At 37.2% G+C, this 15,801-nt stretch overlaps 1 protein-coding gene and 1 non-coding gene across 2 annotated transcripts in view; both read right to left on the reverse strand.

The window, feature by feature from the left end:
* The window catches only part of TTC6 (tetratricopeptide repeat domain 6), a 329,783-nt gene that overhangs the window by 308,027 nt on the left and 5,955 nt on the right, over nt 1-15,801 (reverse strand). The gene's annotated exons all lie outside the window — the stretch shown is intronic.
* Nucleotides 3,453-3,556, reverse strand: LOC114032212. The gene has a single exon (XR_003567816.1). It is a non-coding gene; the product is annotated as a U6 spliceosomal RNA (small nuclear RNA).

Here is a 15,801-nt window from a genome sequence, read left to right on the forward strand (position 1 = left end):
AGTTTTTAAAAACATCTCTGTTAGTTAACATTACAGCTATGTACCTCAGCCTGTGGACAGAGATGCTGTATCATAATAAATCAGTGAAATATCACTCTGTCAAAAACATGATTTCAGTCAGTCAGTCAATAAGTATCTATTAAGTCCCAATGTGCCAAGCATTGTGCTAAGCACTGGAGATACAAAGAGAGGCAAAAAACAGTCTCTGTCCTAGAGAAAATAAGCTATATACAGGATAAGTAAGAAATAATTATCAGAGAGAAGGCAATGGAATTAAGAGGGGTTGGGAAAGACTTCCTATAGAAGATGGGATTTTAGAAAGGACTTGAAGGAAATCAGGGAGGGAGAGCATTCCAGGCATGGGGGACAATCAAAGAATACTCCTAGAGCTGAGAGATGGAGTGTCATGTTTAAGGAATAGACCAATGTCACCAAACTATGCTTCTATCACTTTTGAACCTTCCAATATATGGTTCAACCTTGAACATAGTGATTATTTTAAAGTTATAGCAGTAGTGGAACTATCAGTTACTTCATAGAGATCAATTCATGTCCAGGAGGGGTTAAGGTTAAGGCACAGCTCTAGGCAACTAGTTCCCAGAGAAAACAACAGAAAAAAAATGTAAAGTTCAGGATCTGCAAGAGGCAGAAAAGTTTCCTCTCTCAGGGAGACAGAATTGTGTTCCTCATCTGTGGTAATTGAACTCAATTGGTTATTTCTAGGAAGACTATATTAATAACTAGCACTTCTATAACTCTAGGATCACACAGAACCTCTCGCTTTACTGACTCCAGGGCCAGCACCCTTGTCTACTATACCAAGCTGCAAGTTGTCATAAAATTCTGGATCTTTATTTCTTTCTTCTTTCTTTCTTTTTTTTTTCAGACAGCAGCACTTGAATTCAAGAAGAGAAGAAAACAATTTAAATACCTAGCAACATTAGGTTTTACCACTGATGACTTCCACAGTGATTAAGAAAAAAATCTGCCTTCATGAAAGTCTAAGGTGGCTAAAATGTAGTGAAATGAAACAAGAATAACATGCTAAAGGCTTCCTCCTTGGTTTAGACTTACTGGAGCCCCATTTATGGGGAGGGACCAAAAGAATAGCAATCCAGAGCTCACATTGTGGTAGAAAGAGAGTTGTCTTGCCTAATATTTTCACATGTTAGTCTAATATATGCTTCTTTCAGGAAGAGAGGGGCATGAAACTTTAGTATGGTGTTGAGTTTAATTTGGACACAATTCATTCAGTTTACAATTTTAAAATTACAATATGCAATAACTGGCCAAAATCCTCTCTAAAAAGGGTTCTATCCATCTTTTAGAATTCCTTGATAACCCAGGTTCAGTGTGGAATGTTTTGAGTAATCATCTTTAGGCAAACACAGCTCAAGCCCCATCCAGGGTATTGTCTACCAACAGACCAGGCAGGAACCTCCATTGCTCCTGAAGCAGGTGGTGGTGGTAAAGTGGCTAGAGGAAGAGGAAATAAATGTTTCTTAATTGTCAACTAGATGACACAGTGGGTAAAGCCCTGGATCAGAAGTCAGGAAGACCTGAGTTCAAATCCCACTTCAGACTCTTACTAGCTATGTGACCCTGGACAAGTCATTTAACCTTTGTCTACCTCAGTTTTTTCATCTGTAAAGTGGGAATAATAATAATAATAATAGCACCTACCTACCTGCCAGGATTATTGTGACAATCAAATGAGATAATATTTTTAAAGTACATTACAAACCACAAAAGCACTATGTAGCTAATAATAGCTAATAGCTAGCTGCTATTATTATTATTTGAAGTTCACTCTATTAAAATTTTTCACTTTGCTAGGCAGGCACGTATAGGTTGAGACCACAGAGGCTGCTGACCTTCAGCAGTCCCTATCTTTTAACCTTTTTTCCTGGTTTTTCCTGGGTTCATTGCTTTGGGTTGTCTCTCTCCTCAACAGCAGAGCTAGGCTCTATAGTACAGCAAACCTAGAAGTCTCCTCATGCCTGGAATGCACTCGCCTCTCACCTCTACCTCAGAAATCTCTCACTTCCTCCAACACTCAGCTCAAGCACCATCTTCTACATAGAGCCTTTTCTGATCCCCCAATGTATAGCGCACTCCTTCTCTAACTACTTGATATGAACTCTATATTTAATCTGTATATACCTATGTAATAGGAGACTGGCCTATATGCAGAATAATACTGATGCAATTTCCCCTCATAGAAGTTTTAGAGCCTGCTTCTGGGGAAGTTGCCATGATGTATAATGAAAGTTCTTTGGAGAGACTTTGGAATATGCAAAGATATTCAGTAACTGGCTCTGGTCAGCTAACCACCTGGCAGACAATAGTTTCTTTGGTTGGCATAAAGCTGGGAAACGAGACCAGGAGTGCCTTCAAAAAGGCATTTGCCTGCTTTGGCCTCTATCTTAATTAGATCTCTAATCTTGATTTGACTTCTCTTTGGTTGAGTTCTTCCTGCTAGATGTCATCCACTAAGAGTAATGCGGAAGGGGTGATGCCTTGGGCCTGTTCCTCATTTGAAGCCATGTGGCCCCATGAAAATGGCCCTCAGTTCTTTGTCTGCCTCTGCATTTGTTCTTTTGTTTCAGGTGATGGAAGTTCACCTAGGTTGGGGAGTCTGGTGGTTAAGTCTACACTGGCTTTAACAGCCAGCCCAACATTGGTTCTCCAAGAAGTGAGATCAGGACCCGAGGTAAGTAAGATGAATACTCATTTGGTACTCATTCTGCATTTGGATGTGAACTTTGTGGGATCAATGCTATGTAGAATCTACATTAAGTCTGAACTCACTCTTTCTAGGAACTGAAATGTTACAAAGAAGAGTGTACCCCTATGGTATTGGAGGAGGAATGTTTATACTTTAGTTCTTGCTATACCTTTGAAGTTATTATCCCTTTGCAAAAGCTAATTAATGCTAAATGACTAAATGGAAGTTCATGACTAACACTAGGAGAAACACACCTGGAATGGGGCCTTGAGCTGGTGACATCAGAGAGGAAGTGCCTCATACCCTCTGGGGATGCCCCTACAGCTCCAGTGGGGAGATAACGGTGGACCTACTCTGAGAGAGTGAGGCCAGAGAAACTGATAGAATGTAAATGCCTTGAGGGTAGGGATCATTTTTTTTTCTATTTGTATCCTCAGCACCTAGCACAGTGCCTAGAACATTGAACCATAAATCAAATAGCAAAAAACTTATAATTGGTACAAAATAGCAAAGTAAATAACAAGGGAAAATCAAATATAATACAATCATTCTTAGCCCCATGCACAAAGGAGCATAATTTCCCATAAGACTCCCACACTGGTAGGGAAGGGAGCACCACCAGAAAAATGCATGTTCCTTTGTAAGAAAGGATTGCATTGGTTCTGGAACAGCTCTTTTAGCTCAGGCCCTTGGCAATCATCTTTGGTCTTTAAAAAAAAAAGTAAACAATATTGAACTCTTCACAAATTTGTGTGTCACCCTTGTGCAAGAGCCTTGTTAATTTCTGTATCGTTCCACTTTTAATATATATGCTGCCAAATCAAGCACTCTCACTTCTTGATTTCATCTAATACAGTCCTTTTAATGTGACTCCATCCTTGAGGCTCCTCTTGCCATTTCCATTCCATTCTGCCTCCAAAAGGAAAATTCCACTTAATTTTCACCATATGTCATTGCTGTGTCTCCATGGCTGCCATTCATTGCTTCTCTGCTAAGCTGCTACAGTCATCTGGTAGCCCTATCATCTACTTTTGTGGTTTCTTCTTCCTTAGGGGTTGAGGGAAGATTTTGATCAAGTCCTTTATTTTTATATACCTATCAATAATTTTCTGATATATACCTTTCCCAACATTACCCCTTGTAATAAAGAAAAATAGTTAAGCAAAACTGACAAAATGATAATGCTTAACAGCATATGCAACTTTCTGCCCTTACAGTACCCCACTTCTCTACTCAGAGGAGATAATTGTGTCTCATCATTTGTTCTCTGGGACTAAAGTTGATCATTTATAACCTACCTGACTTCAGCTGCCCATTGTTATTCTTTCCCTTTACATTATCATGATATTTGTGAACACTGTTGTGATTTTGCTTTTGCATTCTACATCCTATGTTTCTAATATTATATAATATTCATGAGTTGTGACATATTCAGCCAATCCCAAATATGTAGACATCTACCTTGTTACCTATATTTTGCCACCACAAAACTACTCATGCATAAATACACTGGCATAAATACTTGCTTTTTTTGTTGTCATTATTTAGTTCTAGTAGTGGGATCACTGGGTCAAAGATATATATGGTTGAGTGAGTTTTCTCCCATAGTTCCAACTTGTTTTCCAGAATGATCAGATCATTTCACAACTAAAACAACTTCGTTGTTGTGTGTTTGTGTGTGTTTTCAAAAAAGTCCACTTCTTTACTTTATCATCTTTGGCAATTCAATGTATAAATAAAACCTCACAGTTATTTTAATTTTTATTTCTCTTAATATTAGGTACCCAGAGCATTTTATATGGTTACTGAGAGTTTATATTTCTTCTTTTGAAATGAACAAACACTTGTAACTTTTGAGCAGTTATCTATTTGAAAATGAGTCTTTCTCATATATGTACATATACATTCCCATTAATTTTCTATATATCTTGGATAACGAATATTTATCAGAGGTACTTTATGCAAAGATTTTTTTTCCTAATGAACATCTCTTTCTAGTCTACCTGAATTGATTTTGTTCATGTAAGAGCAATTTAATTTTAGGTAATTAAAATTGTCTCTCATCCTTGATGATGGTCTATTTTCCATATTTGCAAAAAGAATTCCCTTCCAGCCATAAGTCTGGAAGTTACCTTCTTCCATTCTTCTCTACTTTATTTTATGATAGGTAATACATAGATTTGTAGTATTATAGCTCAGCTGGAATGAGTGTTGTATAGCTAGATGGCTATCTGATCTGAGATTTGGCTCACCCCATTTTCAGAGAAACCATGGTAATGGAGAGCAAGAAGTCAGAAGAGGGCCTTGACTGCACTTCGAGTAGCCTAGTGGAGGAGGGCAGGCAGGCTCTAGGACAATTTCTCCCTTGCTCTCCAAGGATGATATTTGGCCTAGAATTATATTTATTTACCACAGATCAAATGCTGGTAGTCCAAGGAGTAGGATGCTCTCTTTAAAGGATTCAAAATAGTGAATTCTTGCCCTGATATCTGACAGATCTTTGGATCTATCAAACTCTAAGCTACCATGCTCATTTGCTTCTACATATTGTGTACCTAATCTGTTCCATTGATCAGCCACTCATTCTTATCCAATACCAAATTGTTTCAGTGATTACCAGTGAGTAATATGTTTTGAGATCTGGTACTGCTAGGCTGCCTTCCTTCATGTTTGTTTTTTTTCATTGATTCCTTTTCTAGTCTTGACCTTTTGTTCCTCCAGATGAATTTTATAATTTTTTCTAGCTTTATGAAAGCTAGAATTATTATTATGAAAGAAAGATTATTTATGAAAGAATCCTTTGGTAGTTGGATTGATATAACACTGAATAAATAAATAAATTTTGATGGTATTGTCATTTTGATTATATTGGTTCTTTCTACCCTGAACAACTAATATTTCTCCAATTATTTAGATTTGTCTTTATTTGTGTAGAGTATTTTTAATTGTTTATATAATTCCTGTATGTGACTTGGCAAATGGAATCCCAAGTATTTTATACTGTCTGCAACTATTTTTCATGGAATTTTTCTTTCTTTTTCTTCCTGCTGGGTTTTGTTGGTAATATATAGAAATGCTGATGATTCACATGGGTTTACTTTATATCCTACAACTTTGTTAAAATTGTTAATTATTTCAACTAGTCTTTTAGTTTACTGTCTAAGGTTCTCTAAGTAGAGAGAGGGCCTTCAGAGTCCCAAAGAAGTCAGTTTACACATGGCCAACAATTACACACAGCCTGTGTCAGGCCTGGAGCCACCTCCTGTTTGGTATCCATTTTCCTTTGGTATAGAGCTTTGAGAGATCTCAAAATATCAGAAATCCACACAGGAGTTTGCTGGCAGTAGAGCCTGGTGAAGCACCATCACAACATCACAACCTGCTTGACCCAGTTTAGTAGTGGATTGATGGCAGCCAAGATCCCATGACCTATAGCAAGAAAGGGACTTGTCCAGTGGTTATGTTGCATTTGGAAACAAACTTTGTGGGGGCAAATGCTCTTTAACAACTACTATTAAGTTTGAGCCCACTCTCCCCAAGGAACAAGGTGGCAAAGGAAGAAGTTCACAGTGGTATTAGAGGAAAATTATTTTCTGTTGGGGGAAATAGTCTTCTCTTCTTACTATAACTTCCTAGTAAATATCCCTTTGTAAAAGCTAATTAATACCGTTTTTCAAAAATTATATTGAGGCACAAATTACTGGGTTAGTCAATGATATAGGCAAATAGTAACTCCAACTAGTGTTTGATATTGAAGAGAATACCCAGGAATGGGGTCTCAAACTGATAGCATTACAGAACATTTCAATTCCTTAGGGGTATCACTAGAACCCTGAGAGGGTCATATCCTTTGGTGTCCATGAGAGTTGGAATAAGGGCTCCCAGAGTCCGGAGGGCTACATTTACAACATCTTAGCTTTAAGAACAATACTAGCCAGAGTCACCTTGTGGTAGAAGCAATATCCTCCTCTCTCCCCCACCCCTATATAAGTTAGGCTGGTTTTTCCTTAAAAACATTACTTGAGACTAGGTTGGCTCAAGAGACTAAATTAGGTTTAGATTGTTAGTGTCACTTACTCATTGATGGGGGCACTCTGATGGTGGCTGGTGAATTATGATGATGCTCAGCTGAATCCATTCAGAGTGTCCTTGATGCCTATCCTTTGTTGAATAGCGCTCTTCCATGGCTAAATAAACATCTTTTTCTTAATTGTTGAATGACCTCCTTTTGTTCCAATATTGAGCCTTAACTACTAGAGGACTGCCCTGAATCAGGTCCAACCCATAACACACCTCTAAATATCTCTGTAATTACAAATGACTTCTCTTTGCTTCTGGAAACAAAGATCCACCACTCAGTTCACTCAAGATACTAAGTCAAGTCTCTTCTCAATATTTATCTTTCTCTTTCCCAAATAAAAGTTAAGATAGGTTCATGAAGACAGACAATATGGAACTTCTTTCTGTCTTCTCTCTTAGTCTTTATCTAGAAATGACAGGTAAATAATAAGATTTTCTCAAGTCATTCTTAATTGACTCTCCCCAGATTTACTTCTCATCAAGTTGTCTTTATAATGTTCCTTCATAAAATAATAGTTGATAGTTTGAAGAAGAAAGAATTTTCTTCACAAGCTTTCCATATATCCTCAGAGAACAAAATTGAACTCACACTCTCCCTAACTCCATAGAGAAAAGCACTTCCAAAAAAGTTAAAATTGTAATTTTTGGCGTTTGCTCTTAAAGAGATGATAACAGTTCCTGTAAGTCCTCTGTAAGAAAGGCTTTTGGAACAAATGTTATATATAGAAGATGAGGCAAAATTTATTTTAGGAGTAGAAGACAGTAACAGTTGGGGGAAATCAAGAAAGGCTTACCATAGAAGGTGGCACTTGAACAATGTTTGAAGGAAACAAAGAATTCTAAGATGAGAAGGATTACACAGGTCTTTTTAACTTCAAGTTCAACACTAACTATAATGTCATTCTTGTATCTCATCTGGATGATATATAAAATTGTTGCTCAGGAAACTGTCAAGACTTCCTTCCTGACTAAAGGAAAAAAAAAGTCCCAAATCCTTACTTCTGGCTAGGTCACAGAAAGTAAATTCCCTTTACTTTCTCCTTGTACCAGGGCCTAAGCTATGTGTCCTTGCCCCTCGCTCAATCCAGTCCAAAATGTTTTAACACCTGTTCTGCTTTTTATTTGCCCCTTCTGTGATGCCTAGGCATCTAGCTCCCAGGCCAGGCAAATTGTCTTGATGTTTTGATATTATAAAGAAGCATTTAGTAATGCTGGAGGGGGTAGAGTTGACCAACCCCTGCCATGCTCAGGCTATCTCTGCAAAAAATCTCTGGCCCCTTTTCATAACGAAACAAAGTCTCTGGATCCATTCATAAGACGTATAGAAAGGAATGAGGGGTAAAGGATAAAGAAAGCAAAATCTGCCACTCCCCCCCTTAAAAAAAAAAAAAAAAAAAAAGGAAGGAGCCTGAACTAAATCAGCCATAAGGCCTAGAATGAAAAGTTATTTTGCCTGGAGTTAGTAACTAGTATTTAGCATTCCAATCACACTTAGCAATTGAAAAGGGTTTTACTTAGGTATTTTTGAACTATGGGTAATGCAGAGAAGGTTTTAGTTATTCTGGGGGCAGAACAATTTCTTTCCTAAAGATAATTATGTATGAAAGTTGCCTGGACTTTGTAGCCCAAACATTGGGCTTAGAGTACCAATGCCCTGTTTACTCTTAGCCAAACTAAAGGTTATCCCTAAGTATACTGTAAAATCTGAGCTTGCATTAAGTGATGATAACTGCCTGCATATATAGGCTTCTTAGATCTGACCCCACTAATATAAATCCCTACACATGCAAGAAAAAATGAATAAGCACCAAAATTCCTTCTCCTCGCCAGGGAAATAAAAATAATTTTATTCTAGCTACTTAAATTTTGATTACTATTTAAAGCAGAATTTTCAAAATTAACACTTTTTTGGAGCTTTCTTTAATCATGCAAGTCTTTTCTAAAATTTACAGGGTATTATTGAAAGAAGCAACTTAGTTGCATTGCCTTCTAATGTTAGCATGCTTACTTAATACAAGAATTTTAATCAGTTGATGCATTGTCACCTTCAGCAGATGCATCTATATCTAGCAAAAATCCTTGCATGATTTAGTCACTCAGTACACTTTATTATTTTTCTAAATTAGGTTTCAATATCAGCTGAGTTTTCTTGTACAGTTATGGTAACATTTAAGGTTTTTTTAAAAAATACTTTGAAATGGAAAGAAACCAAGAATTAAAGCAGTGTCCTATTTGTATTAAGTCCAGCTAGACTTGGACTTCCAGAAAGAAACATTCTGAGGAAATTTAATATTTCCTTTTCAAAAGGTAGCAACTCATTTTTCCCTTTGGCTTTAATGTTCTTCTTTTTATTATTATTATTGAGTGGCAGTTCACAGTTCTCCCAGAAAGAGCTAGGGGACATAGGGACTTATTTTTGCCTTTAGCTTTCTGAAGAAAAGGTAGAGGAGGTGAATTATAGATTATTGAGCTAAAGAGGTCTTTGGAAATCATCTGGTGATCCCTTTCATTTTGCAGAGAAGAACAGTAGGAGACCATTTCTCACTAGAAAAGACAGTAGCAACTAGAGTCAGGATTCAAACACGGGACTCGACTTCACAGCTAATTTGATACTTTTCGCTACCTTTCACCGAGGTGAAAAAGAGATCCAGGGTAAGCTCCAATTCACTTTAAATATTGCCTCTAAATCTCTACTAAGCGTTCCTTTGGTTTCCCAAATCCTCGCACTACAATTTCCCCTTCCCCATTTTCTTCAGGTGGTCCTTAGACTGGGCACACTGACTGCGCTCTAGGATATGAGAGGATAAGATATGATCTGTTTGCACCTTGCATTTAACCATTTTTGTTTTGTTTTGTTTCAAAGGGAGGAGGGTGGAAGTACCAGCGTCTCCTCAGCATCTCAGCGTAAGGCATTTTCATTCATTGTCTTCTGACTATTTCCTCTGTTCCTTCCCTCACAGCTTTCGAGCACAGAATCGACTGTGAGATGAGGGCGTAGGAGACCCAGGGACTTACCAAAGGTGTGATGGAGCAGTGCTAAGCATTGTTCTCCTAGGTAAGCCAACTCTCTGAGCTGCAGAGATTTTTAAAAAGCGGGAATGCAGTGGATTCCACCTCTACCAATCACCTTCAAGAGGAAATCTCCAGAAGTCAACGACCCTCAGCCACTAGGGGCTCCAGCATGCAGAGCCTAGATCGGGGTATTCTAAACCTAAAGTCCGGTTTAAAACAAAAACAAACAAAAAAACCAAGACTTTGAGATCCATTTTACTCCCTTTTTAATCTTATATATCTCATTCATTTAAAAATAATATTTTGAGAAGAGTGTGTGGGGGAGGGGGGATACATAGGCTTCAAGACACTGTCAAAGGGGTCTATGACATGCAAAAAGATTAAGACCTACTGCTCTAGATCTTTATCTTGTCTTTTAGGAACTCATTGTCTAAAAGCCCCACAAGACGCTAAATAAAGGCTGTTACTAAAGTTACATAGAAATGGCAAGTACTGCGAAGTGTGAGAGAGAACTCTGGGTGGTAAGAGCACTTCCTTTGCTCTCTCTTCAGCTTTTTATAGGTCAAAAATAGCCGTAATTTGTTGAATAAGTGGGTGCAACGGACCCGTTTAGATAGTACCTTTTTCCCTCATCAAGAAAAAAAAAAAATTGTGTTAAATAAAACTCGAGTACTCTATAGTTGGATCACAAGATCAGCTTACCCTAAGACAGTGTGATTTAGTAGAAAGTGCTGTAGACTCATTGTCAAATCTAGGTTCCCATGTTTGCTCCTGCTGTCACTATGAGCAAAGTCATTTAAACTTCCTCGGCCTCTAGTTACATCATGCAGACAAATGAAGATAATAATGCTTACAAAGTCGTGAGGAAAGTACTTTAAAGATCTTAAAGCAACATATAAACATTTATTTGCAATGGCTGTGACAAGATTTTCTTTAAAAAAAAAAATTATTAATCTTAGAGCTCCGACCTTGGAGTCAGGAAAACCTGAGTTTAAATCCTGTCTCAGACCAGACACTTGACACTTACTAGTTGTGTGACCCTAGGCAAGTCACAACCACAATTGCCTCGCCAATAACAATAACAATAATAATAATAATAATAATACATCTTGTTTATACTTAAGTCAAAGTAGATGAATGCACCCAAATATTCCATGCCTTCATTACCCCCTATACAAATGGAGCCTTGTCAGAAAATGAGATCAAGAAATTCGATAAAAGGTGTCATGACTGGCACAACTTGAGGTAAAAAGATGGATAGCAAGTAAGTGCCCTTACTAAAAAGAGTGCAGTAGACCCGGGGAAATGGTGTTGCTCAATATTGTCTGCGGGGCATAGTGGAAAGAACCGACTTCAGAACCCTATAACATCTGCTTCTGACACATGGTGGGCTGTGTGACTAAGGAAGTCACTTAACCTTTCAGTAGTTTAGAGACTACAAGTTGCAGAGAAGGTGCTGACTTGTATTGGTAAAGGAAAGTCTTCAACAGGAAGTTTCCTACTGTAGTGAAACCATAGAAGTCCAATTCCTACTCTCTTAATATTTGATGAACTTCTAAAAATGATAATCTTAGAAGCTCTATCACAAGGACAATTCTAAAAATATTCAAGGAATTCTCAGCCATATTCATCAAAGAGTTTTGAAATGTGCAAGGAAATTGTACAAGTTTCAATTTTTTTCCTAACAAAGTACTAACATTTTGGTCTTACTTCAAGGAAGTACAGGAAGGAGAAAGAAGATATTTGCAAAGACGGCATTATTTTCTTGGTACAGATTTTGGCAGTGTAGAAAGCTTGCTGGAGTTGGTGGTGTAAGAAAGATATTGATTTGAATACCACTTCAGATTACTACTTAAGTAGCCATGGGCATCATTTAAGTTCTTCGAACTTCAATTTTCTCATCTATAAAATGGGGATTATATCTACATCACTGGAGTGTTGTGAAAGCTCAAGTGAAAACTTACGTAAAGTATTCTGCAATCCTTAAATCTCCATATAAATACCAGCCATTATTGTATCTTTAAGAAAAGTAGTTTAGAGGAAGAAAACTAAGGATTCAATTAAAAAAAGAAATCCATTCCTGTGACTTATTCTACTCATGTTTTTTGGAAAGGCTTTCTCACCAAAAAAAAAATGTATTACTATTTCAGTGTCTGTGTTCTTTCTGTTTTCTTCCCCTATTATATTGCTCTTGTTCTCACGCTTCTCCTTGTGCCCATGGCATGAGTAACATGTCCAAAGAAGTTCATTCCTGTAATTAAAAATTGATTTTATGATGGTTCTTTCTACTTCGTTTTCCCTCTCTGGTGAATCCCTCTCTCTTTCTTATCACCTTGGTACTTTGAATTAGTTGTAAGACTTCTGCCAGTGTTAATCTATAGGTCCAGAAGGTCTTTTGTAAAAACTTTTTTAAAATGTTAATCTAAATTCATGATACCTCTATGGCCAAGAATATGCCTTCCATCCCTGCTGTGTGGGAATATGAAATATCTTTCCAGTCTTGCAGTGAGCACCTGCTTAAGAGCACACTGGCTCTAGCATTTTGACCTGGGAAGCTACAATGATGATGACTCTATGTCTAAATTTCCCATTTTATAGAGTTAGAAATTCTGAAGTAGCAACCCTGTTTGCTTCATCCTAGAAAGCAGGAATTATCCAGGAGATACAAGGTCTTAATTGATGGATTGTGATTCTGGTGGAGTCTCTCAAGCTCTTGGTACTCTAGGCAACCCTCTAAGATACAGAGAAAGTGATGACCTGCATTAGTAGAGGGAGTTTACCTCACCAGGGAAGTCTCCTCAATCAATTAAATCCCAGCTCTAGTCCCTATCCCTATCCCTAATTGACATTATGCCTTGGTTTTTACAGCTTTTCTGTCTGTGATACTTTTTCCACAGCTGCTTTTCAATTTATGATACTTATAGTGCAACCAACAGCTAGAAAAAAGAAAATTAGTTCTATTTGACAGAGATTTGCTTTTGTCTTCTAATGAATCTCCTAATACTATTTTCATGGCAAATAAACCTTCAGGAAGAAAGGTTGACACTTTGGGTCTCTGATTAATACCTTGCAACAACACAGCAGGTTCTTGCAGGGATTTGGTGGTGCCCTGAAATGATTAAATTACACAGAGACAGGCTGTAAAATAAAAGCATTTGCATCCTAAAAGTCAGAGTAATATTTAACTTAAATGATCTAATTTAAGGAGCACTGTTAGTTACCCTCATAGAGCTCAGCTGCTCAGCAAACTGTCAGTGTCAGTAACCTGGGCATCATATCTGTGACCCTTAGCAAACATACACACATTGGCTCCCCTAAGCTCCAGGTGTGTGTGAACTCTGCATGGCTGTTTGCAAGATGTCTGTGCTTGCCAATTTTATGCCAACAGAAATAATTTTGTAGTTACAAGTCTTTTCCTTCTAAATTTGTAAGCTCTGCTTTATTTGTTTGCCAATTTAAACAGGTAATTTAAACACAGGGATTTCCTTTACTACTAAAGTTTAGCACTTTGGTTGATGGAAAGTTGATGGGTTATTTAACTTTTAATCAATATCTATTGAAAAGCCAAAGGGTCATCTTTTTATTTGTGGAATAAAGTGAAAAAATGGGCAATGTGAAGAATATGACTACCCCCAGAAGCCAAAGAAAAAGAATTTTCTCACAATTTCTTTTGGAACACAATGGTTGGGTCTGATGTGACAAAGGTATATAACTATCACTTGCTGGGTATAAACTTTATACAAGTAAACTCATCAAGGCAATAAATGCTAAAAAGGAAAATCATAGAGATATAATCAGAATGTTGTGTCTCTGTGTGTACACAGTTTTATATGTACAATTTCCTTCTTGCTTTCTTTTCCTACCTTCCTTTTCTACCTCCTCCCCCAAATTAGATTACATGAAATTGATATTGCTAGTAAACACACATTCAGCTGTAGGAGAATGCCTCCAATTCCCTGGTTTATGTTCAGACAGCAAAAAGTGAATAGAGTTTGCAATCAGAATTGAGTTAGCAACCTTCCTCTGATGCTTACTAGCTGTGGGGACCTAAGCAAGTCACAAGCTCCAAGTCCCTAAGGCAACTCTCTAATTCATTGATGGGTTGAGATCTGCTGGTGCAGTGTGCTCCTCATGCTGATGAAATCACAAATGTTCCAAGTATATTCAGGTAACCAGCATACTGGAATTAGTGGGATCCACAAAATCATTATTAATGAAAGTCATTGTGTAGCCAAATAGACTATTTAATATCATTATTTCAGATGTTAATTCAGTTGCAATCTAAGGCTCTCCATCCATGTTTTGGTATATCTATCCTACTAGATGTGTAATAAACCATAAAAATTTGAACATTTGCCCTTTTATTTTTAAAACTTGCCCTTTTTCTGAATTCTTTTTAAAATTACTGCATAAACCTTAGTAAAAAAAATAGCAATCAGAAAGTACATTATTATTAAAAAAGAATGCCTCCATTCTTAATTGATCTATTAAAGAGTTAATGGTTCTTATATGGAAAAAATTAACATAAGAATAGAGATTCAACCTGCAATTTCATTAGTATAGAGAACTCTGGGACAAGGAAACTCCTTCTACAAATGCAGGTTAATATCTTTTCTGCAATTTAGACAATGAAAAATTATGTGACACAGCCAGTATATATGAAAGGTAAGACTTGAACACAGGTCCTCCTGGTTCCAAGGTTGCTCTCTACCCACTATTCTTCTTTTTAAAATTATGATTAATGACATAAAGTTAATGAAATGCTAAAAAAAAAAAAAGCTGGCTATGCCATAACTTTAAAAGTTTCTAAACTAAAGATTTTTCAAGAATAGTATAATGCATAGTTGCTAAAATATCAGATTTTCTATTACTGTTCTATTATCCAATATCCTATTATAATCCCAGCAATCTAAAGGGTAGTGGAAGCCTATAATTAAGGAAATCTCTGAGTTCTGAGTTCCTTTCCTGTGATCTGGATCACTATAAGCATGCACCATTATCTTTTGGGGACATTTAAGGTCTCTTCTGCCTTGAAAAGGCACTGAATAACTTCTAGAAGACTTTTCCAGTGTGGAAAGAGACCTGGATCTGGACTCAAAGAACCTAGGTTCAAATCCTGCCTCTGACCCTTACTACTCGGTAAGTTTTCTTCACCTATACAATGGAGGGGGGGGGGGGGAAGAGGGAGGGAGAGGGTGGACTTTGTGATCTCTAAGGTCACTTTCAGCTAGAGATCTCTCATCAAAGCTTACCTGTTCAAGACTAAGGTAATTCTTTCAGGAAAGGGAATATAATGCATAGATTTAGACTTGGAATTTATCTAGTCCAATTCCCTCATTTTATGAAAGCAGAAACCAGGACCTGGAAATGTGATTTATCCAAGGTCACACCCAAGATAGGGGTAGAATTGTAGACTTAAACCCAAGACTCTTGACTTTAAAACTAATGATCTTTCCATTGCACCACAGGACCTCCCACTTTATTAAAAACAAACAACAAAAGTTTACAAATTGCTTTTCCCAAATGACCCTGTGAAGGCAATGTGGCTTTCAAGAATATTATACGCATTTTACAGATGAAGAAGCCCAGATGCTCAACAATTCAGTGACTTTTCTGAGAATATTCAGGAAGGCAACTCTGGCCTCTCTATGCAAAGTCATGAATTGTAACTAACCACACAACTGAAGAATTTAGTAATCTTTATTCAATTCCAAAAGTAGACATAGAATCCCACTTTTTCCTACTTTGTGGACAATAGGAAGAATTACAGAGAAAAAAGGTGTGTATGTGGGGGTGAGTGTCACAACAGTGAGGGTCAATCTTGACCCTTTACAAGAGACTTTAAATTGTTAGACAGGAAATTTGATTCAAGATAAGGAGAGAGCTTTTGTTCTTTTGAAAGGAGGGAGATGTGTGTTGTCCTATAATTTCCATATACTTGATAACTGCCTCCTTTCTAACGCTGCCTTACATTTGCACAG

Source organism: Vombatus ursinus, unplaced genomic scaffold, assembly GCF_900497805.2.
Source record: "Vombatus ursinus unplaced genomic scaffold, bare-nosed wombat genome assembly UNPS02015406.1, whole genome shotgun sequence".
Taxonomy (NCBI): Eukaryota; Metazoa; Chordata; class Mammalia; order Diprotodontia; family Vombatidae; genus Vombatus; species Vombatus ursinus.